Below are 25,519 nucleotides of genomic sequence, written 5' to 3' on the forward strand. Positions count from 1 at the left end.
CTACACCACAGAAGTAGGAGAACACTGAAATAGAAACTAGAAAAGCTGAAAAACAAGGCTTTGCATGATTAAGGTGATCTTCTGGCAATTTAATTACATTCTAGGGCAAAATATAATATTCAAGAAAGGATAATTTACATAATCAAGATCTTCCTCAACATTTTAGGAACAATTTACAACATATACTAAAAAAATATATTAGACATGTAAAAGTTCAGTAATGAAGAAATAGAATAGTCTATAAAAGCAAACCCAGATATGGTCCTAATATTATAATTAGAAGACAAGGACCTTAAAATAACTATAATTAATGTGATAAATATAAGGGAAAGTGGAAATAATAAGAAGAGATAAAGCATTTTAAAAAACTAGAGTCTATAGAGATCTATCAAAGGATCATTTTGTAATATAAAAACGCATTTTCTGAATCTAAAAACTTGCTGGATTTGTATAACATCTGATAGAACATAACAAGATACAAGGTTAGTAAAACTGGAGAACAATAAAAGATCCAAACCGAATATAGAAAAATGAAAAGAAAACACAGATCCAAGAGTAAGTAATAAATGAAAAACAATCAAAAGTTTTAACCTACATGTAATCAGAATCCTAACTGAGGAGAAAATGAATGGAACAGTCAATGTATGAAAAATTAATGACCTTAAAAAGGTTAAATCCAGTAAAATATCTTAAACTATAGATTGAAAAAAATATCAGCACACAATAAATAGAATAATGTGCTGAAAAATGTAAACAAATAGTTTTGTGATTATGAAGATATTCTACAAAGACAAAATTCCAAAATTTTAAAAGCTGAATTTATTCATCTATATTACAAAAAATATACCCAGTATGAAGAAAAACAATCCTAATAGAACTAGGTACCATAAAAAGGAAGGAAGGACACTAGAAAAGATTGTAACTAAATGGAAATCTATTTAAAACACAGTGATAACAATGTGTAATTGGACTTGTAAAAGAAGTTACAACTAAATCATATAACAAAAACAAGATTTGGAAGGACAAAATGGAGTTAACCTGTTTCAAGTTTCCTGTACTTAAGAGTATGGGGGAGACAAGATGGCAGGGAAGTAGGAGGAGGCGCCTTTTCAACCTGTACCCTAAAGTGAGCTGATTACCTACCAAAGAACTCTGATCACCCATGAAATCAGCCTGAGATCAGAATTTTACATGTCTGGATCTCTACGGGGGGGCAGAAGACGCCAGTGGGCAGGTAAAGTGGAGTGGGAACGTCGGACTGATATTGGAAGATAAACAAAAGGGGGAGGGAGCCACCAGAGGTGACCGATTGGAAAATAATACCCCAATACGAGAGTGCCCTGCGTCTGGGGACCAGCATTAACTTGGAGTCTGGTTGAAAGCACTCAAAAGAGCAAAGGATCGCCAGGGGGGAAATTGTGGGAATTGGGGTGGCTAGGGACAGGGGCTTAAGTCCCCAGACCCAGGACAGCCTCCCCTGGCGCTGAGCCAGAGAGTGCGGTGGAGAAACCAGGTCTTGGTCCCTGAGCCACCAGCGTGCCCGAGAACGAGTGGAGTCCGGCTCCCATGAGGGGCTGGGAGCCACACCAGATGGCAGAAAGTTCACCTTGCCTGAGATACACGCACGCGCGCGCCTCACCCTCCCCTGAGAGAGGTGCAGCCTGGTGCTCTGGGACCCCCGCTGTCCCGCACCCCACAACCTCCCCTGGGAGAGGTGCGCAAGCCCTGCACGCTTAGACCTGGAAAGACCAGGCAGTCCCAGCCCCAGCCAGCGGGAAAATCTCAGTGTGCGATCGCTGCTTGGAACCTCTCTGGCGGTCTGGAGCTGCCCAGACAGCCGCCGCTGCCCTGGTTTTGCATACAAGCAGGAGATCCTGCATCCCCAGGGAACGCGACTCAGAACCTGCTCTGCCAGCAGCCCAGCAGCTGCAGCAGCTGCAGGGGAGCAGACTGAGGCTTCTCTCTGAGAGGGAGGCCGGGGTGCAGTTTGTTTTCCTCTAAACCTCCAAAAACCATCAAAAGCTGTCAAGGTGAGAGAAAGGAAGTGAACAAACATAAAAACCTCCAGAGAACAAAAGCCTGAAAAAACTGTTTTCCTCAGAGCCCACCCCCTTGAGGGGGGTTGGAGGACTTAAGTCAGGAAACATCACTGACTGAAAACCCACGTGGCAGCCCCCTCCCCCAGAAAACTAATCAAAAAAGAAAAAAAAAAAAAAAAGACTACAAGAGAACAACCACCACTACTTCATAGATACAACTTTTACTTTTAACTCATTCCCACTATTCTGGTTCATTTTTTTTCTTTTTTTATATAGATAACTTTTTTTACCTATTTACCATCACAGTGAGATGTCCAGTACATCAAAATCCATAATAAACTTCTAACCTGAATTTTTTGATACACACACATGTGTTTTTCTTTTGCTTTTTTATTTTTTTAATTTAAAAAAAATTTAGTTTAGTTTAGTCCAGTTTATTCCTTTTTTATTTTTATTTTCTAATATTCATATAGAGTTAAACTTAAGGTAACCCCCTTTCTCCAATCAATGCTACCCCTATAGGTAAACCAATTTTTAATCCCCCTTTTATCTTAGGAAAGTTGAGTCCTTCAACAAAGATATCAAGATAACATACAGGAAGAACCAAAATAACCTTCCTCGCCCAAACTGAGAATCTATAACCATGCTCCCATCTTTTTCTTCTGCCAGTGTCTATGTGTATTTATGTTTGTCCTGATAGTATATAAATCTTATACTTGGTGTTCTTTTTGATGAGGTTCTTACTTTTTATGCCTATATATATATATTTTCTCTCGTCATATACTTTTATCAGTCTTTTTGCTTGTCTGTTTTTGTTTGTATATGTCATAAATCTTACCCTGGGGCCCATTTGGGCTGAAAATTCTCTTTTAGCTTCCCTTTTTTTCCTGTCTCTCTCTCTCTCTCTTTTTTCTTTTTCTTTTCTTTTTCTCTCGTTTGGGTGGGGAATCCTGAGTGCTCAGAAGTATTCCAGGGTGCACCTTGACTGCACCACGGTCGATACATCCAGCTACATCTGTCCAGTCATCTCTCACCAAAATGACTAGGAGGAGGAATCCCCAACAGAAGAAAAATACAGAGGATGGGCCTTCCGCAACAGAGCTAACAGGTATCAACATAGACAATATGTCGGAAAGAGAATTCAGGCTAACAGTTATCCAGGCAATAGCTAGACTGGAGAAAGCCATGGATGACCAAACGGAATTGATTAAGGCAGAATTGAAAGCGACCAGGGATGAAGTCCATAATGTTAGGGCAGAGCTGAAGGCCACCAGGGATGAGGTTCACAATGCTCTCAATGAGTTCCAATCTAATCTAAATTCTCTAAAAGCTAGGGTAGCTGAGACAGAAGATAGAATTAGTGATCTGGAGGACAAACAGATAGAGAGAAAGGATCAGGAGGAAGCCTGGAACAAACAACTTAGAAGCCATGAAAACAGAATCAGGGAAATAAATGATGCCATGAAACGATTCAACGTCAGAATTATTGGAATCCCTGAAGGGGAGGAGAAAGAAAGAAGTCTAGAAGATATAGTGGAACAAGTTCTTCATGAAAATTTTCCCAACCTTGCGAATGGAACAAGTGTTCATGTACTAGAGGCAGAAAGGTCTCCCCCCAGGATTATAAATTCCAAAAAAACATCCAGGCACCTCATAGTAAAATTGAGGAATCATAATTGTAGATACAATCTCTTGAAAGCCGCTAGGACAAAGAAGCTCCTTACATACAGAGGAAAGTCCATCAGAATAACGTCAGACCTGTCCACAGAGACCTGGCAAGCCAGAAAGGGCTGGCAAGATATATTCAGGGCACTAAATGAGAAGAACATGCAGCCAAGAATACTTTATCCAGCAAGACTGACATTCAAAATGGATGGAGAGATAAAGAGTTTCCAAGACCAGCAAGGCTTAAAAGACTATGCAACCACCAAGCCGACACTGCAGGAAATATTAAGGGGGGTTCTATAAAAGAGGAAAAACCCTAAGAATAGCATTGAACAGAGATATAGAGACAATTGACAGAAAGAAAGACTTCAAAGATAACACAATGTCAATAAAAACGTATCTCTCAATAATCACTCTCAATGTGAATGGCCTAAATGCGCCCATAAAACGACACAGGGTGGCACATTGGATAAAACGGCAGGACCCATCCATATGTTGTCTACAAGAGACCCATTTTGAACCTAAAGATACACCCAGACTGAAAGTGAGGGGATGGAGAAGCATCTTTCATGCCAATGGGCCTCAAAAGAAGGCCGGGGTAGCGATTCTCATATCAGATAAATTAGATTTTAAACTAAAGACGGTAGTCAGAGATACAGAAGGACACTACATCATTCTTAAAGGGACTATCCACCAAGATGATCTAACAATTGTAAATATCTATGCCCCCAATATGGGAGCAGCCAATTACATAAGAAAACTATTAATCAAGATAAAGAGTCATATTGATATGAATACATTAATAGTAGGAGATCTTAATACACCTCTCTCAGAAATAGACAGATCATCGAAGCAGAAAATCCATAAAGAAATAAGAGCATTGCATGACACATTGGACCAGATGGACCTCATAGATATATACAGAACATTCCACCCTAAAACAACAGAATACTCATTCTTCTCAAGTGCACATGGAACCTTCTCCAGAATAGACCACATACTGGGTCACAAATCAGGGCTCAACCAATACCAAAAGACTGAGATTATTCCCTGCATATTCTCAGATCACAATGCTTTGAAACTGGAGTTCAATCACAAGGAAAAGTTCAGACGGAACTCAAACACCTGGAAGCTAAAGACCACCTTGCTTAAGAATGCTTGGATCAACCAGGAAATCAAAGAAGAACTTAAACAATTTATGGAAACCAATGAGAATGAAGACACTTCACTTCAAAACCTATGGGGTACGGCAAAGGCGGTCCTAAGGGGGAAATACATAGCCATCCAAGCCTCCCTCAAAAAAATTGAAAAATCCAGAATACACCAGCTATCTCTACACCTTAAAGTACTGGAGAATCAACAACAAATCAAACCAACCCCACACGTAAGAAGGGAAATAATCAAGATTAGAGCAGAGATCAATGAGGTAGAAACCAGAGATACAGTAGAACGTATCAATGAAACTAGAAGCTGGTTTTTTGAAAGAATCAATAAGATCGATAAACCATTGGCCACACTAATCCAAAAGAGAAGAGAGAAAGCCCAAATTAATAAAATTATGAATGAAAAGGGAGAGATCACAACTAACACCAAGGAAGTAGAAACAATCATCAGAAATTATTATCAACAGTTATATGCCAATAAGCTAAGCAACCTAGATGAAATGGATGCATTCCTGGAAAACTATAAACTCCCAAAATTGAACCAGGAAGAAATTGACAACCTGAATAGACCGATATCTAGTAACGAGATTGAAGCAGTGATCAAAAACCTCCCAAAAAACAAGAGCCCAGGACCCGACGGATTCCCTGGGGAATTATACCAAACTTTCAAAGAAGAAATAACCCCTATTCTCCTGAAGCTGTTTCAAAAAATTTAAGCAGAAGGGAAACTTCCAGACTCTTTTTATGAAGCCAGCATTACCCTGATCCCCAAACCAGGCAAAGACCCTACCAAAAAGGAGAATTTCAGACCAGTATCACTGATGAATATGGATGCCAAGATTCTCAACAAGATCCTAGCAAACAGGATCCAACAGCACATTAAAAAGATTATCCACCATGACCAGGTGGGATTCATCCCTGGGTTACAAGGATGGTTCAACATTCGCAAATCAATCAATGTGATAGAACAAATCAATAAGAGAAGAGAGAAGAACCACATGATCCTCTCAATTGATGCAGAAAAAGCTTTTGACAAAATCCAACATCAGTTCCTGATTAAAACGCTTCAAAGTATAGGGATAGAGGGAACATTCCTGAACTTCATCAAACCTATCTATGAAAGACCCACAGCAAATATCATCCTCAATGGGAAGAAGCTTGCAGCCTTCTCGTTGAGATCAGGAACATGACAAGGTTGTCCACTCTCACCGCTCTTGTTCAACATTGTATTAGAAGTCCTAGCAACAGCAATCAGACAACAAAGAGAAATAAAAGGTATCCAAATTGGCAAGGAAGAAGTCAAACTCTCTCTCTTCGCAGATGACATGATTCTTCATATGGAAAACCCGAAAGACTCCACCCTCAAACTACTAGAACTCATACAGCAATTTAGTAATGTGGCAGGATACAAAGTCAATGTCCAGAAATCAGTGGCTTTCTTATACACTAATAATGAAAATACAGAAAGGCAAATTAGATAATTGATTCCATTTAGTATAGCACGAAGAACCATAAGATACCTCGGAATAAACCTAACCAAAGAGGTTAAAGATCTGTACTCGAGGAACTACAGAACACTCCTAAAAGACATTGAAGAAGACACAAAAAGATGGAAGACCATTCCATGCTCTTGGATGGGAAGAATAAACATCGTTAAAATGTCTATACTGCCCAGAGCAATCTATACTTTTAATGCCATTCTGATCAAAATTCCACCAGTATTTTTCAAAGAGCTGGAGCAAATAATCCTAAAATTTGTATGGAATCAGAAGAGACCCCAAATTGCTAAGGAAATGTTGAAAAACAAAAATAAAAGTGGCGGCATCACGTTACCTGATTTCAAGCTTTACTACAAAGCTGTGATCACCAAGACAGCATGGTACTGGCATAAAAACAGACACATGGACCAGTGGAACAGAGTAGAGAGCCCAGATATCGACCCTCAACTCTATGGTCAAATAATCTTCGACAAAACAGGAAAAAATATCCAGTGGAAAAAAGACAGTCTCTTCAATAAATGGTGCTGGGAAAACTGGACAGCCATATGTAGAAGAATGAAACTCGACCATTCTCTTACACCGCACACAAAGATAAACTCGAAATGGATAAAAGACCTCAACGTGAGACAGGAATCCATCAGAATCCTCGAGGAGAACATAGGCAGTAACCTCTTTGATATCAGCCACAGCAACTTCTTTCAAGATATGTCTCCAAAGGCAAAGGAAACAAAAGTGAAAATGAACTTTTGGGACTTCATCAAGATCAAAAGCTTCTGCACAGCAAAAGAAACAGTCAACAAAACAAAGAGGCAACCCACGGAATGGGAGAAGATATTTGCAAATGACAGTACAGACAAAAGGTTGATATCCAGGATCTATAAAGAACTCCTCAAACTCAACACACACAAAACAGACAATCATATTAAAAAATGGGCAGAAGATATGAACAGACACTTCTCCAATGAAGACATACAAATGGCTACCAGACACATTAAAAAAATGTTCATCATCACTAGGCATCAGGGAGATTCAAATCAAAACCACATTGGGATACCACCTTACACTAGTTAGAATGGCCAAAATTAGCAAGACACGAAACAACGTGTGTTGGAGAGGATGTGGAGAAAGGGGAACCCTCTTACACTGTTGGTGGGAATGCAAACTGGTGCAGCCACTTTGGAGAACAGTGTGGAGATTCCTCAGGAAATTAAAAATAGAGCTTCCCTATGACCCTGCAATTGCACTACTGGGTATTTCCCCAAAAGATACAGACGTAGTGAAAAGAAGGGCCATCTGTACCCCAATGTTTATAGCAGCAATGGCCACGGTCGCCAAACTGTGGAAAGAACCAAGATGCCCTTCAACGGGTGAATGGATAAGGAAGATGTGGTCCACATACACTATGGAGTATTATGCCTCCATCAGAAAGGACGAATACCCAACTTTTGTAACAACATGGACAGGAGTGGAAGAGATTATGCTGAGTGAAATAAGTCAAGCAGAGAGAGTCAAGTATCATATGGTTTCACTTATTTGTGGAGCATAACAAATAATATAGAGGACAAGGGGAGATGGAGAGGAGAAAGGAGTTGAGGGAAATTGGAAGGGGAGGTGAACCATGAGAGACTACAGACTCTGAAAAACAACCTGAGGGTTTTGAAGGGGCGGGGGATGGGAGGTTGGGGGAACCAGGTGGTGGGTATTAGGGAGGGCACAGATTGCATGGAGCACTGGGTGTGGTGAAAAAACAATGAATACTGTTATGCTGAAAATAAATTTAAAAAAAAAAGAGTATGTTTTTTGGTATTCTTCTCTCTTTTCCCACTCCCTTATGATCACTTATTTTGTTTTATAAATTCCACATATGAGTGAAATCATATGGTCTTTATCTTTCTCTGACTTATCTCACTTAGCATAATACTTTCTAGCTCCATCTATGTCATTGTAAATGGCAAGATTCCATTCTTTTTGATGGCTGAGTAATATTCCATTATATACATACTACTTCTTCTTAATCCATTCATTAGTCCAGGGACATTTGGGCTCTTTCCATAATTTGGCCATTTTAGATAATGCTACTATAACCATTGGGGTGCATGAATCCCTTTTAAATCAGTATTTTTGCATCCTTTGGATAAATACCTACTAGTGTAATTGCTGGGTCATAGGATAATTCTATTTTTAATATTCTGAGGAACTTCCATACTGTTTTCCTGAGTGTCTGCTTCAGTTTGCATTTCCACCAACAGGAAAGTACAGTTTGGATTTCCACGTTCCACTTTCTCTGCATTCTCACTAACATTTGTTTTTTCCTGTGTTTTAATTTTAGCCATCCTGACAGGTGTGAGGTGATATATCAGTATAGTATTGATTCATATTTCCCTAAAGATGAGTGATACTGAGCATCCTTTCATGTATCTGTTGGCCATCTGGATGTCTTCTTTAGAAAAATGTCTCTTCATGTTTTCTGCCCATTTCTTAGCTGGTATATGTTTATTGGGTGTTGAGTTTGGTAAATTCTTTATATACTTTGGATACTAACCCTTTATTAGATATGCCAATTACAATTATCTTATCCCATTCCATAGGCCTCCTTTTAGCTTTGTTGACTATTTCCTTCACTGTGCAGAGGTTTTTTGTTTTTTGGGGGGGTTTTGTTTGTTTGTTTGTTTTCTATCATGGTGAGATCCCAGTATTCATTGTTGCTTTTGTTTCCCTTGCCTCTGGTGACATGTCTAGTAAGAAGTTTCTATGTCCAATGTCAAAGAGTTTGTAGCCTATGTTCTCCTATAGGATTTTGATGGTTTCCTATCTCACATTTAGGTCTTTCATCAATTTTTAGTTTATTTTTGTATATGGTGTAAGAAAGTGGTCCAGTTTCATCCTTTTCATGCTGCTGTCCAGTTTTCCCAACACCATCTGCTGAAGAGATTGTCTTTTTTTCCACTGGATATTATTTCCTGTTTTGTCAAAGTTGACCATGTAGTTGTGGGTCCGTTTCTGAATTTTCTGTTCTGTTTCATTGATCTATGTGTCTGTTTTTATGTAAGTACCCTACTGTCTTGATGACTACAGATCTCTAATATAGCTTGAGGGCTGGAATGGTGATGCCTCCCACTTTGTTTTTCTTTTTCAAGATGGCATTGACTATTGGAGGTGTTTTGTGGTTCCATATAGATTTTAGGATTGTTTGTTCTGGCTCTGTGAAAAATGCTGGTGGTATTTTGATAGGAATTGCATTACATGTGTAGATAACTTTGGGTGCTATAGACATTTTAACAATATTTGTTCTTCCAATCTGTGAGCGTGGAATATTTTTCCTTTACTTTGTGTCCTCTTCAATTTCTTTCATGAGTGTTCTATAGTTTTCAGAGTACAAATCTTTTATTTCTTTGGTTATGTTTATTCCACAAAAAAAAAAAATGCTAGAACTGATACACAAGCTCAGCAAAGTCACAGCATATAGAATCAACATACAGAAATCTGTTGCATTTCTATGCACCAATGAGGAAGCAGAAAAGGAATCTATCCTTTTACAATTGTATCAAAAACTGTAAAATACTTAGGAATAAACGTAACCAAAGAAGGGAGCTTAGTTAATGTGATAGACAATGTCCACTAAAATGTATAGAAAAAATTAATTTGAATGGCAAAATATGGAACACTACCCTTAAGTTTTCTACTAATTAAGGATGTCCACCATTATCATTTCTATTTATTATTTAATGGATGTTCTAGCCAATGCAGCAAGACATTGGAAAATTAATAGAACAATCATTCACATAGAAATTGTCAGGGTACATATAAAATCTAAATGAAACAAGATGAGATCGGGAGGGAGACAAACCATAAGAGACTCTTAATGTCACAAAACAAACTGAGGGTGGCCGGGGGGAGCGGGGTAGGGAGATGGTGGTGGAGTTATGGACACTGGGGAGGGTATGTGCTATGGTGAGTGCTGTGAAGTGTGTAAACCTGGCAATTCACAGACCTGTACCCCTGGGGCTAATAATACATTATATGTTTATTAAAAAATAAAAAAAATAAAATACACACACACACATAAAAGACATCTAGAAGCTCTCAGAATTAATAAATAAATTTAACAATACATACAAGTGCATATAAGTGCATACAGACAGTGTACACAAGACCAATACAAAAGATCATGTTTTCCATATATGGACAACAAAATTAGGAAATTACACTTTTAATATTATTCTATTTAAAATAATATTAAAATACTAAGTACCTAGGGAATGTTTTTACAGAAAGGTATGTTAGCCTGGTATACAGAAAAGTATAAAATATCACTGAGGAAAACTGATAAAAACCTGAGTAAGTTCATGAGTATGAATCAGAAAGCTTCATATTAAGATATCAGTTCTCCGGAGACAAGATGGCGGGGAAGTAGGAGGAGGCGCCTTTTCAACCTGCACCCTAAAGTGAGCTGATTACCTACCAAAGAACTCCGATCACCCATGAAATCAGCCTGAGATCAGAATTATACACGTCTGGATCTCTACGGGGGCCAGAAGACGCCAGTGGGCAGGTAAAGTGGAGTGGGAACGTCGGACTGATATTGGAAGATAAACAAAAGGGGGAGGGAGCCACCAGAGGCGACCGACTGGAAAATAATACCCCAATACGAGAGTGTCCGGCATCTGGGGACCAGCATTAACTTGGAGTCTTGTTGAAAGCACTCAAAAGAGCAAAGACTCGCGCGGGGAAATTGTGGGAATCGGGGCGGATAGGGATAGGGGCTTAAGTCCCCAGACCCAGGGAAGCATCCCCTGGCGCTGAGCCGGAGAGTGCGGCGGAGAAACCTGGTCTTTGTCCCGGAGCCGCCAGTGCGCCCGAGAACGGGTGGAGTCCGGCTCCCGTGAGGGGCTGGGGCCACGCCAGAAGGCAGAACGCGCACCTTCCTGGAGATGTGCGCGTGCCTCAACCTCCCCTGAGAGAGGTGCACGAACGCCCAGCCTGGTGTTCTGGGACCCATGCAGTGATAGACCCACGCGGCGATAGAGCCGATAGAGCTGGAGGCGCCGCGCCCCAAACCATCCCCTGGGAGAGGTGCGCGCAAGCCCTGAGCTCTCAGCCCCAGCCAGCGGGAAAATCTCAGTGTGCGACCGCTGCTTGGAACGTCTCTGGCGGTCTGGAGCTGCCCAGACAGCCACAGCTGCCTTGGATTTGCGTACAAGCAGGAGATACTGCGTCCCCAGGGACCGTGACTCAGAACCTGCTCTGCCAGCGGCCCAGCGGCTGCAGCACCTGCAGGGGAGCAGACTGAGGCTTCTCTCTGAGAGGGAGGTTGGGGTGCAGTTTTCTTTCCTCTAAACCTCCAAAAACCATCAAAAGCTGTCAAGGCGAGAGAAAAGAAGTGAACAAACATAAAAACCTCCAGAGAACAAAAACCTGAAAAAAACGTTTTTCTCAGAGCCCACCCCCTTGAGGGGGTCGGGAGGACTTAACTCAGGGAACATCATTGACTGAAAACCCACGTGGCAGCCCCCTCCCCCAGAAAACAAATCAGGAAAAAAAAAAAAAAGACTACAAGAGAACAACCACCACTACGTCATAGATACAACTTTTATTTTTAATTCTTTCCCACTATTCTGGTTCATTTTTTTTCTTTTTTTATATAGATAATTTTTTAACCTATTTACCATCACAGTGAGATGTCCAGTACATCAAATTCCATGATAAACTTCTAACCTGAATTTTTTGATACATACACATGTGTTTTTCTTTTGCTTTTCTATTTTCTTAATTTTTAAAAAAATTTTTAATTTAGTTTAGTCCAGTTTATTCCTTTTTTATTTTTATTTTCTAATATTCATATAGAGTTAAACTTCAAGGTAACCCCCTTTCTCCAAGCAATGCTACCCCTATAGGTGAACCAATTTTTAATCCCCCTTTTTCTTAGGAAAGTTGAGTCCTTTAACAAAGATATCAAGATACATCCAGGAAGAATCAAAATAACCTTCCTCGCCCACACCGAGAATCTATAACCATGCTCCCATCTTTTTCTTCTGCCAGTGTCTCTGTGTATTTATGTTTGTCTGGATAGTATATAAATCTTATACTTGGGGTTCTTCTTGACGAGGCTCCTCCTTTTTTTTGCTTATATATATATTTTTTTTCTCTCGTCATATACTTTTATCAGTCTTTTTGTTTGTCTGTTTTTGTTTGTATACGTCATAAACCTTACCCTGGGGCCCATTTGGGCTGAACCTTCACTTTTATCTTCCCTTTTTTTCCTGTCTCTCTCTCTCCCTCTTTTTTCTTTTTCTTTTCTTTTTTCTCTCATTTGGGTGGGGAATCCTGAGTGCTCAGAAGCGTTCCAGGGTGCACCTTGACTGCACCACGGTCAATACATCCAGCTACATCTGTCCAGTCATCTCTCACCAAAATGACTAGGAGGAGGAATCCCCAACAGAAGAAAAATACAGAGGATGGGCCTTCTGCAACAGAGCTAACGGCTATCAACATAGACAATATGTCAGAAAGAGAATTCAGGCTAACAATTATCCAGGCAATAGCTAGGTTGGAGAAAGCCATGGATGACCAAACAGAATTGATTAGGGCAGAATTGAAAGCGACCAGAGAGGAGGTTCATAATGTTAGGGCAGAGCTGAAGGCCACCAGGGATGAGGTTCACAACGCTCTCAATGAGTTCCAATCTAATCTAAATTCTCTAAAAGCTAGGGTAACTGAGACAGAAGATAGAATTAGTGATCTGGAGGACAAACAAATAGAGAGAAAGGATCAGGAGGAAGCCTGGAACAAACAGCTTAGAAGCCACGAAAACAGAATCAGGGAAATAAATGATGCCATGAAACGTTCCAACGTCAGAATTATTGGAATCCCTGAAGGGGAGGAGAAAGAAAGAAGTCTAGAAGATATAGTGGAACAAATTTTTCATGAAAATTTTCCCAATCTTGCGAATGGAACAAGTGTTCATGTACTAGAAGTAGAAAGGTCCCCCCCCAAGATTATAAATTCAAAAAAAACATCCAGGCACCTCATAGTAAAATTGAGGAATCATAATTGTAGATACAATCTCTTGAAAGCTGCTAGGACAAAGAACCTCCTTACATACAGAGGAAAGCCCATCAGAATAACGTCAGACCTGTCCACAGAGACCTGGCAAGCCAGAAAGGGCTGGCAAGATATATTCAGGGCACTAAATGAGAAGAACATGCAGCCAAGAATACTTTATCCAGCAAGACTGACATTCAAAATGGATGGAGAGATAAAGAGTTTCCAAGACCGGCAAGGCTTGAAAGACTATGCAACCACCAAACCGACACTGCAGGAAATATTAAGGGGGGTTCTATAAAAGAGGAAAAATCCTAAGAATAGCATTGAACAGAAATATAGAGACAATCGACAGAAAGAAAGACTTCAAAGATAACACAATGTCAATAAAAACGTATCTCTCAATAATCACTCTCAATGTGAATGGCCTAAATGCGCCCATAAAACGACACAGGGTTGCAGATTGGATAAAACGACAGGACCCATCCATATGTTGTCTACAAGAGACCCATTTTGAACCTAAAGATACACCCAGACTGAAAGTGAAGGGATGGAGAAGCATCTTTCACGCCAATGGGCCTCAAAAGAAGGCCGGGGTAGCGATTCTCATATCAGATAAATTAGATTTTAAACTAAAGACAGTAGTCAGGGATACAGAAGGACACTACATCATTCTTAAAGGGACTATCCACCAAGATGATCTAACAATTGTAAATATCTATGCCCCCAATATGGGAGCAGCCAATTACATAAGAAAACTATTAATCAAGATAAAGAGTCATATTGATATGAATACATTAATAGTAGGAGATCTTAACACGCCTCTCTCAGAAATAGACAGATCATCGAAGCAGAAAATCCATAAAGAAATAAGAGCATTGAATGACACATTGGACCAGATGGACCTCATAGATATATACAGAACATTCCACCCTAAAACAACAGAATACTCATTCTTCTCAAGTGCACATGGAACCTTCTCCAGAATAGACCACATACTAGGTCACAAATCAGGGCTCAACCGATACCAAAAGACTGAGATGATTCCCTGCATATTCTCAGATCACAATGCTTTGAAACTGGAGCTCAATCACAAGGAAAAGTTCAGAAGGAACTCAAATACCTGGAAGCTAAAGACCACCTTGCTTAAGAATGCTTGGATCAACCAGGAGATCAAAGAAGAACTTAAACAATTTATGGAAACCAATGAGAACGAAGACACTTCACTCCAAAACCTATGGGATACAGCAAAGGCGGTCCTAAGGGGGAAATTCATAGCCATCCAAGCCTCCCTCAAAAAAATTGAAAAATCCAGAATACACCAGCTGTCTCTACACCTTAAAGAACTGGAGAATCAACAACAAATCAAACCAACTCCACACGTAAGAAGGGAAATAATCAAGATTAGAGCAGAGATCAACGAGGTAGAAACCAGAGATACAGTAGAACGTATCAACGAAACTAGAAGCTGGTTTTTTGAAAGAATCAATAAGATCGATAAACCATTGGCCACACTAATCCAAAAGAAAAGAGAGAAAGCCCAAATTAATAAAATTATGAATGAAAAGGGAGAGATCACAACTAACACCAAGGAAGTAGAAACAATCATCAGAAGCTATTATCAACAGTTATATGCCAATAAGCTAAGCAACCTAGATGAAATGGATGCATTCCTGGAAAACTATAAACTCCCAAAATTGAACCAGGAAGAAATTGACAACCTGAATAGACCGATATCTAGTAACGAGATTGAAGCAGTGATCAAAAACCTCCCAAAAAACAAGAGCCCAGGACCTGACGGATTCCCTGGGGAATTCTATCAAACTTTCAAAGAAGAAATAATACCTATTCTCCTGAAGCTGTTTCAAAAAATTGAAGCAGAAGGAAAACTTCCAGACTCTTTTTATGAAGCCAGCATCACCCTGATCCCCAAGCCAGGCAAAGACCCTACCAAAAAGGAGAATTTCAGACCGATATCACTGATGAATATGGATGCTAAGATTCTCAACAAGATCCTAGCAAACAGGATCCAACAGCACATTAAAAAGATTATCCACCATGACCAGGTAGGATTCATCCCTGGGTTACAAGGATGGTTCAACATTCGCAAATCAATCAATGTGATAGAACAAATCAATAAGAGAAGAGAGAAGAACCACATGATCCTCTCAATTGATGCAGAAAAAGCTTTTGACAAAATCCAGCATCCGTTCCTGATTAAAACGCTTCAAAGTATAGGGATAGAGGGAACATTCCTGAACTTCATCAAATCTATCTATGAAAAACCCACAGCAAATATCATCCTCAATGGGAAAAAGCTTGCAGCCTTCCCATTGAGATCAGGAACACGACAAGGATGCCCACTCTCACCACTCTTGTTCAACATAGTATTAGAAGTCCTAGCAACAGCAATCAGACAACAAAGAGAAATAAAAGGTATCCAGATTGGCAAGGAAGAAGTCAAACTCTCTCTCTTCGCAGATGACATGATTCTTTATATGGAAAACCCGAAAGACTCCACCTCCAAACTACTAGAACTCATACAGCAATTCAGTAATGTAGCAGGATACAAAGTCAATGTCCAGAAATCAGTGGCTTTCTTATACACTAACAATGAAAATACAGAAAGGCAAATTAGAGAATCGATTCCATTTACTATAGCACCAAAAACCATAAGATACCTCGGAATAAACCTAACCAAAGAGGTTAAAGATCTGTACTCGAGGAACTACAGAACACTCCTAAAAGAAATTGAAGAAGACACAAAAAGATGGAAGACCATTCCATGCTCTTGGATGGGAAGAATAAACATCGTTAAAATGTCTATACTGCCCAGAGCAATCTATACTTTTAATGCCATTCCAATCAAAATTCCACCAGTATTTTTCAAAGAGCTGGAGCAAATAATACTAAAATTTGTATGGAATCAGAAGAGACCCCGAATTGCTAAGGAAATGTTGAAAAACAAAAATAAAACTGGTGGCATCACGTTACCTGATTTCAAGCTTTACTACAAAGCTGTGATCACCAAGACAGCATGGTACTGGCATAAAAACAGACACATGGACCAGTGGAACAGAGTAGAGAGCCCAGATATGGACCCTCAACTCTATGGTCAAATAATCTTTGACAAAACAGGAAAAAATATCCAGTGGAAAAAAGACAGTCTCTTCAATAAATGGTGCTGGGAAAACTGGACAGCTATATGTAGAAGAATGAAACTTGACCATTCTCTTACACCGTACACAAAGATAAACTCGAAATGGATAAAAGACCTCAACGTGAGACAGGAATCCATCAGAATCCTCGAGGAGAACATAGGGAGTAACCTCTTTGATATCAGCCACAGCAACTTCTTTCAAGATATGTCTCCAAAGGCGAAGGAAACAAAGGCAAAGATGAACTTCTGGGACTTCATCAAGATCAAAAGCTTCTGCACAGCAAAAGAAACAGTCATCAAAACAAAGAGGCAACCCACGGAATGGGAGAAGATATTTGCAAATGACAGTACAGATAAAAGGTTGATATCCAGGATCTATAAAGAACTCCTCAAACTCAACACACACAAAACAGATAATCATATTAAAAAATGGGCAGAAGATATGAACAGACACTTCTCCAAGGAAGACATACAAATGGCTACCAGACACATGAAAAAATGTTCATCATCACTAGCCATCAGGGAGATTCAAATCAAAACCACATTGAGATACCACCTTACACCAGTTAGAATGGCCAAAATTAGCAAGACAGGAAACAACGTGTGTTGGAGAGGATGTGGAGAAAGGGGAACCCTCTTACACTGTTGGTGGGAATGCAAACTGGTGCAGCCACTTTGGAGAACAGTGTGGAGATTCCTCAGGAAATTAAAAATAGATCTTCCCTATGACCCTGCAATTGCACTGCTGGGTATTTACCCCAAAGATACAGATGTAGTGAAAAGAAGGGCCATCTGTACCCCAATGTTTATAGCAGCAATGGCCACGGTCGCCAAACTGTGAAAAGAACCAAGATGCCCTTCAACGGATGAATGGATAAGGAAGATGTGGTCCATATACACTATGGAGTATTATGCCTCCATCAGAAAGGACGAATACCCAACTTTTGTAGCAACATGGACAGGACTGGAAGAGATTATGCTGAGTGAAATAAGTCAAACAGAGAAAGTCAAGTATCATATGGTTTCACTTATTGGTGGAGCATAACAAATAATATAGAGGACAAGGGTAGATGGAGAGGAGAAGGGAGTTGAGGGAAATTGGAAGGGGAGGTGAACCATGAGAGACTATGGACTCTGAAAAACAACCTGAGGGTTTTGAAGGGGTGGGGGTGGGAGGGTGGGGGAACCAGGTGGTGGGTATTAGGGAGGGCACAGATTGCATGGAGCACTGGGTGTGGTGAAAAAACAATGAATACTGTTACGCTGAAAATAAATAAAAAATTAAAAAAAAAAAAAAAAAAAAAAAAAAAAAAGAAGGTACAAACATCCAGTTACACAATAAATAATATAATAAATGCATCCAGGGGATGTAAGGTACAACATGCTAACACAATTAATAATACTGTACTGCATATTTGAAAGTTACTAAAAGAGTTAATCTTAAATGTTCTCAACTCCAGAAAAAAAGTTACTAACTCTGTGTGGTGATGGATGTTAACTAGACTTATTGTGATCATTCTACAGAATAAACAGGTATCAAATCAAAAAAAAAAAAAAAAAAAAAAAAGATATCAGTTCTCCAAAACCCCAAGCGGCTTTTTATTGAGTATGATGAGCTGATTTAAAAATTTATACAGAAATGCAAGTGAAAGAGAATAGTCAAAGCAATCTGGAAAAAAAACAAAGCTGGATTACTTATAATCCCAGAGACATGACTGCTTTCAGAAATTAAGAAACTGTGATACTGACACAAAAAGAGGCAAGTAGACTAATGGACTATTGAGGAAGGTCCAGGAACAAACAATACCTATGTAAATTACCTGGTATATGATGAAGTTGAAACTACATCATAGCCCTGTGGAAAGCCTGGTTTTTCAGTAAATTATACTGGGGTTAATTTGCTATCCAATGTGGAAGAATGAATTTTTCTCCTATATATCATTATAAAAATAAAACGACCAGATAAACAGTATATTTAAATATGACATGTTAAAAGATAGAAATTTTATAGGAATTATATAAGAACATTTTCATAACCTTGGAGTAAGCACATATTTTCATACAGAACACTAAAATTACCAATCATAAAGAAAAAAATTGGTAAATTGAACTATATTATGATTTAGGACTACTGTGCATCAAAAGATACCAATGAAAAAGTTAAAAGATAACCCATAAAATGGAAGAAGTTATTCCTAAAATATATAAATCCCCCCTAAAAAGATTGATATCCATAATATATTTTTTTAAAAACATTGGAAATAAATAAAAAAAGAGAGACGGTACTTCTTAAAAATAGGCAAAAGACTAAAAAAACTAAGAAAAATGATATTTAAGGGGCGCCTGGGTGGCTCAGTGGGTTAAAGCCTCTGCCTTTGGCTCAGGTCATGATCCCAGGGTCCTGGGATTGAGCCCCGCCCCACATCGGGCTCTCTGCTCAGCAGGAAGCCTGCTTCCTCCTCTCTCTCTGCCTGCTTCTCTGCCTACTTGTGATCTCCGTCTGTCAAATAAATAAATAAATAAATAAATATCTTTAAAAAAAAGATATTTAAGCTGGTGATAGGTGCTAAACTTTATTTTACATGAAGATAAATTCAAATTAAAACCAGAAGTTAATACCAATACATACGCTGAAGAATGGTTAAGTTGGAAAAAAAGATAGCAACTTATGTTTCTGTGAACATTCTTATTCCTGTCATTTACTGGAAATATATAATTTATCTGCTGGGTATATATTTGGTAGTGGAATTGCTGTCTGAAAATGTGTATATGTTCACTTTAGAATAGACTGCCAAACTGTTTTCCAAATTGTTTCAACCAACCTTCCCACAAGAGACAGTAGACTGTTCCAGTAGCTCTCGAACTTTTGTCTTTATCAATATTATTTATAATAAGCAAATAATAGGTACATAGTGGTATGTTCATTAAATGAAATGCTATATAAAGCAAGGAGAATGAAAAAAAATTACAACTGCACACAAACATAATATTGCATAAAAGAAATCAGGCATGAGTGAATGTAATTACTATTTCATATGTATAAAGTTAAAAAAATAAATGTCATGTTAGTCGTTTCCCTTGATGCTGGTTGGGAAAGGTGGGTAGTAACAGCAAATAACAAATTTTTGCAGAAAAAAAGACCAGTAAGAAAGGTTATAATGTTACTGGCAGAGATTAAGCACATATTCACAGACTTTGGTGTTACAAAGAAGAGAGGCTTTGGGCTCATACCAAAGTTTTGTGTTTTTTTTTTTTTAATCAAGTTTTTATTTAAATTCTAGTTAGTTAACATATAGTGCAATTGGTTTCAGGAGTAGAATTTAGTGATTCATCACTTACATATAATGCTGACTGCTCATCACCACAAGTGCCCTCCTTAATACCCATTACCCAATTACCCCATCACCCCCCCTCCAGCAACCCTAAGCTTGTTCTCTATAATTAAGAGTCTCTTATGCTTTGCTTCCCTCTTTTTTTTCCATCCCCTGTATTTATATTTCATTTTTTTAGATTCCACATGTGAGTGAAATCATATGGTATTTGTCTTTCTCTGACTGACTTGATTTGCTTAGCACAATACACTCAGGCTCCAACCATGTCATTACAAATGGCAAACTTTCATTCCTTTTGATGGTCAAATTCTATTTGACCATTCTATTTGACCAAATTCTGTTCTATTCTACACATGTACCGCAATTTCCTTATCCATTTATGTGTCAATGGGATATTTAGATTCTATCCATGAAATGGCTATAGTAGAAAATGATGCTATAAACATTGGAGTGCATGTATCCCTTTGAATCAGTATTTTTGCATCCTTTGGGTAAATACCTACTACTGAAATTGCTGGATTGTAGAGTAGCTCCACATTTAAATTTTTGAGGATCTTCCATACTGTTTTCCATAATGGCTGCACCCATTTGTACTCGCACCAACAGAGTAAGAGGGTTCTCCTTTTTCCTTCATTCTTGCCAACATCTGTTGTTTCCTGTATTGTAAACTTAAGCCATTCTGACAGGTGTAAGGTGCTATCTCATCATGTTTTTGATTTGCATTTCCCTGAGTGATGTTGAGCATATTTTCATGTGTTTGTTAGCCATCTGGATGTCTTAGGAAAAATGTTTATTCAAGTCTTCTGCCCATTTCTTAACTGATTTTTTTAAATTTTAGTTTAATAAGTCCTTCCTAGATTTTGGATACTAACCCTTTATAAGATGTGTCATTTGCAAGAATCTTCTCCCATTCCATAAGTTGCCTTTTAGTTTTTTGACTATTTCCTTTGTTGTGTAGAAGCTTTTTATCTTGATGAAACCCCAATAGTTCATTTTTGCTTTTGTTTCCTTTGCCTTTGGTGACATGTCTAGCCAGAAATTGCTGCAGCCAAAGTCAAAGAGGTTGCTGCCTGTGTTCTTCTGTACAATTTTGATAGTGTCCTGTCTCATATTTAGATCTTTCATCCATTTTGAATTTATTTTTTTGTATGGTGTAAGAAAGTGGTCCAGTTTCATTCTTCTGCATGTTGTTGTCCAGTTTTCCCAAAACCATTTGTTGAAGAGACAGTCTTCTTCCTACTGGATATTCTTTCCTGCTTTGTGAAAGATTAGTTGGCCATATAGTTGTGGGCTCATTTCTGTGTTTTCTATTCTGTTCCATTGATCTAAGTATCTTTTTTTTTTTTTGCCAGTACTATATGCTTTTGATCACTACAGCTTTATAATACAACTCGAAGACCATAATTGTGATGCCTCCAGCTTTGCTTTACCTTTTCAAGAATTTTTTGACTATTTTCAGTCTCCTGTGGCTCCATACAAATTTTAGGACTGTTTTCTTTTTTCTAGCTCTGAGAAAAATGCTACTAATGTTTTGATAGGAATTGCATGAAGTGTGTAGATTGCTTTGGGTAGTATACACATTTCAGCAATATTTGTTCTTCCAGTTCATGAACATGGAATATTTTTAACATTTCTTTGTGTCATCTTCAATGTTTTTCATTAGTGCTCTATCATTTTCAGAGTACAGATTTTTCACCTCTTTGGTTAGGTTTATTCCTAGGAATCTTATGGTACTTCGTGCAATTGTAAATGGGATTGATTTCTTGCTTTCTCTTTCTGCTGCTTCATTATAGGTGTATAGAAATAAACAGATTTCTGTATATTCCTTTTGTATCCTGCAACTTTACTGAATTCAATGATCAGTTCTAGCAATTCTTTGGAGGTATTTCAGGTTTTCTGCATAGGGTATCATGTTGTCTGCAAATAGTGAAAGTTTGACTTTTTCCTTGTTGATTTGGATGTCTTTTCTATCTTTTTGTCATCTGATTACTGAGGCTAGGACTTCCAATACTATTTTTAATAAGAGTGTTGAGAGTAGACACTGTCTTGTTATCAGTAAGAGTATAGAGTAGGAACACAGAGTAAAAGCTCTCAGTTTTCCCCATTGAGGATGATATTTGTTTTGGATTTTTCCTATATGTCCTTTATGATGTTTAGGTATATTCTTTCTAACCCTTCTTTGTTGAGGGTTTTTGTCAAGAATGGATGCTGTACTTTGACAAGTGTTTTTTCTACTGAGAGCATCATGCGGTTCTTATCCTATTTTTTATTATTTATGTTTATTAATTTGCAAATACTGAAACATCCTTATAGTATAAGAATGAATCCCATATGGTTGTGGTGAATAATTCTTTTAATATACTGTTGAATTTGTTTTGGTAGTATCTTGTTGAGAATTTTTGCATCCATATTCATCAAGGATATTGGCCTATAATTCTCCTTTTTTATCGGGGTCTTTTTCTGGCTTTGGAATCAAGGTATGCTGTACTCGTAAATGAGTTTGGACATTTTTCTTCCATTTCCATTTTTTGGAAAACTTTGAGAGGAATAGATATTAACTGTTCTTTAAATGATTGGTAGAATTCACCTGGAAAACCATCTGTCCCTGGACTTTTGTTTTTTGGGAGATTTTTTATTATTGATTCTATTTCTTTGCTTGTTATCAGTTTGTTCAAATTTTCTATTTCTTCCTGTTTCAGTTTTGATAGTTCATGTGTGTCTAGGAATTTGTCCATTTCTTACAGATTGCTCAATTTTCTGGCATATAATTTTTCATAATATTCTTATAATTGCTTGTATTTTGTGGTGTTGGTTGTGATCTCTCCATGTTTCATTCATAATTGTATTTATTTGGGCCCTATCTCTTTTCTTTTTGATTAGTATGGCTAGATGTTTATCAATTTTGTTAATTCTTTGAAAGAATGAGATCTCTGTCAAATACATAAATAAAATCTTAAAAAATAAAATAAAGTCCCCTACTTTTATTGTGTTTTTAACAATATGTTCCTTTATGTTTGTTATTAACTGTTTTATAACATTGTGTGCTTCCAAGTTGGGTACATAAATATTGACAATTGTTAGATCTTCTTCTTGGATAGACCCCTATATTATGATATAGTGGTCTACTTCATCTCTTGTTACAGTCTTTGGTTTAAATTTAGTTTGTCTCAAATAAATATGGTTGTGCCACCTTTCTTTTGATATATTAGCATGATAAATGGCTCTCCATCTCCTCACATTCAGTCTGTAGGTGTCCTTGGATCTAAAGGACAGAGGGTATCAGAGAAGGGTCCCCCCTTCTGATACCCTGTCTCTTTTGATTGGAATATTTAGTCCATTTGCATTCTGAGTAATTTTTGAAAGACATGAATTTAGTGCCATTATATTACCATAAAGTCATTGTTTCTGGAGATTTTCTCTGTTCCTTTCTTGTCTTTGCCACTTTTGGTCTTTATTTCCCACTCAAAGAGTCCCCTTTGATATTTCTTGCAGGGCTGGTTTAGTGGTGAGAATCCCTTTATTTTATTTGTCTGGGGAACTCTTTTTTTTTTTTTAAAGATTTTATTTATTTACTTGGCAGAGATGACAAGTAGGCAGAGAGGCAGGCAGAGAGAGAGGAGGAAGCAGTCTCCCTGCTGAGCAGAGAGCCTGATGCGGGGCTAGATCCCAGGACCCTGGGATCATAACCTGAGCCAAAGACAGAGGCTTTAACCCACTGAGCCACCCAGGTGCCCCTTGTCTGGGGAACTCTTTATCTGTCTTTCTTTCTGAATGGCCACTTTACTGGATAGAATATTCTTGGCTGCATAATTTTCCCATTTAGCACACTGTATCATGCCACTCTCTTCTGGTCTGTCATAGTTCTGTGGGTAGATTTGCTGCTAACCTGATTTGTTTATCCTTGTAGGTTAGGGATTTATATTCCCTTGATGTTTTCAGGACTTTCCCCTCATCTCTGTGTTTTTCAAATTTTACTACAATATGTCTTTGTGTTGGCCTGTCTTTGTCACTTTTTGGTGGGAGTTGTCTGTGCCTCTTGGATTTAAATGTCTTTTTTTTTAAGATTTTATTTATTTATTTGACAGAGATCACAAGTAGGCAGAGAGGCAGGCAGAGAGAGAGAGGAGGAAGCAGGCTCCCTGCTGAGCAGAGAACCTGATGCGGGGCTCTATCCCAGGACCCTGAGATCATGACCTGAGCCTAAGTCAGAGGCTTTAACCCAATGAGCCACCCAGGCGCCTCAGATTTAAATGTCTTTTAACGTCCCCAGATTGGGGAAGTTTTCAACTATAATTTGCTCAAATGAGCCTTCTGCCCTTTTTTCACTCTCTTCTTCTTCTGGGACTCCTACGATACCAATGTTATTTTTCTTTAGGGAGGTGCTGAGTTCCTTTAAGTGTAACTTCATGATCCAATACTTTTTTTCTTTCCCTCCTCTTTTCAGCTTCATTATTTTCTGTAGTTTTATCTTCCATTTCACTTATTTGTTTCTCTGCTTCTTCCATCCTTGTGGACCTAACATCCAGTTGGTTTTGCGTCTTGGTGATAGCATTTTTTATTTCAGCCTGACTGGTTTTTAGGTATTTTATCTCTATTGTAAGGGACTACCTGGTGTCCTCTATGCTTTCCTCAAGCCCAGCTAGTATCTTTTTTATAGTTTTAAATTCTGGTTCAGGGATATTACTTGTATGTGTTTTGGATACATCCCTGGCTGTGACCTTTTCTTGCTCTTTCTTTTGGGATGAAATTCTTTGTCTTGGAAGTTTGTCTAGGTCTCTGTCTTCTTCTCTGTGTTAGGAAAGTCTGTTATGTTTCCTGTTCCTAAAAGTAACGGCTATATTAAGAAGACTTCATATCCTGCCCCTGGCCTGGTACTTCAGGATGTGTTTCTGATGTATGCTGTGTGTACTCTGCTATTGTGGTTTGGCTGCCCTTTCCCTCAGGCCACCCCTCTACAGAGTTTTTGCTTGTCTGTCGTGAGGAGTGTTTGATCCTTGTCCAGTGTTTTGCAAGTTTTAAGTAGGTATGTTTTTGTGTGCTTGTTAAAAGATACTAGATCTTATTTTCACTAAAGTTGGAGCTTTGTAGTACTGTATGCTCAGTAGACTTGTTGTGGGCAATAGGTTTTTGCTGGTTTTCTGAGGAAGGGCTCACTTCTGTTCTAACACTTACCCACACTTGCCCTAGTAAAAAACAAAACAAAACAAAGAAAAAAAACCCCACCTGCAGAGCTCAGAGGGTGGGGCTTAGTCTAAGCATCTCAAACTTCCACTGTGGGTGTCACACTGCTCTCTGAAGTCCATTCATGCTGATAGGTCTGGGAAAATGGCATTAGCCCACTCTCTTGCCCCCAGAGAGGGGAGTTCATGCCCATGCTGTTCACATAAGAGCAAACATTCTCCTCTTGTGTGTCCCAGGCATCCCTCAGATCTCAGCCTTAACATTTTCTGTGTCTTAGCCATCTGCCCACCTGGTGGCATAGTACTCCTGTGTTTTATCTCAGATATACCATCTGGGTTTCAAAACTAAGTTTTAGGGACCAAGCATGGCACAAACCCATACTGATCCTCTAGGGGACGGTCTTACCATGCTGTGTTTGGTATCGGTTTGCCCTAGAAGG

The sequence above is a fragment of the Martes martes genome (assembly GCF_963455335.1).
Source record: "Martes martes genome assembly, chromosome: X".
NCBI lineage: Eukaryota > Metazoa > Chordata > Mammalia > Carnivora > Mustelidae > Martes > Martes martes.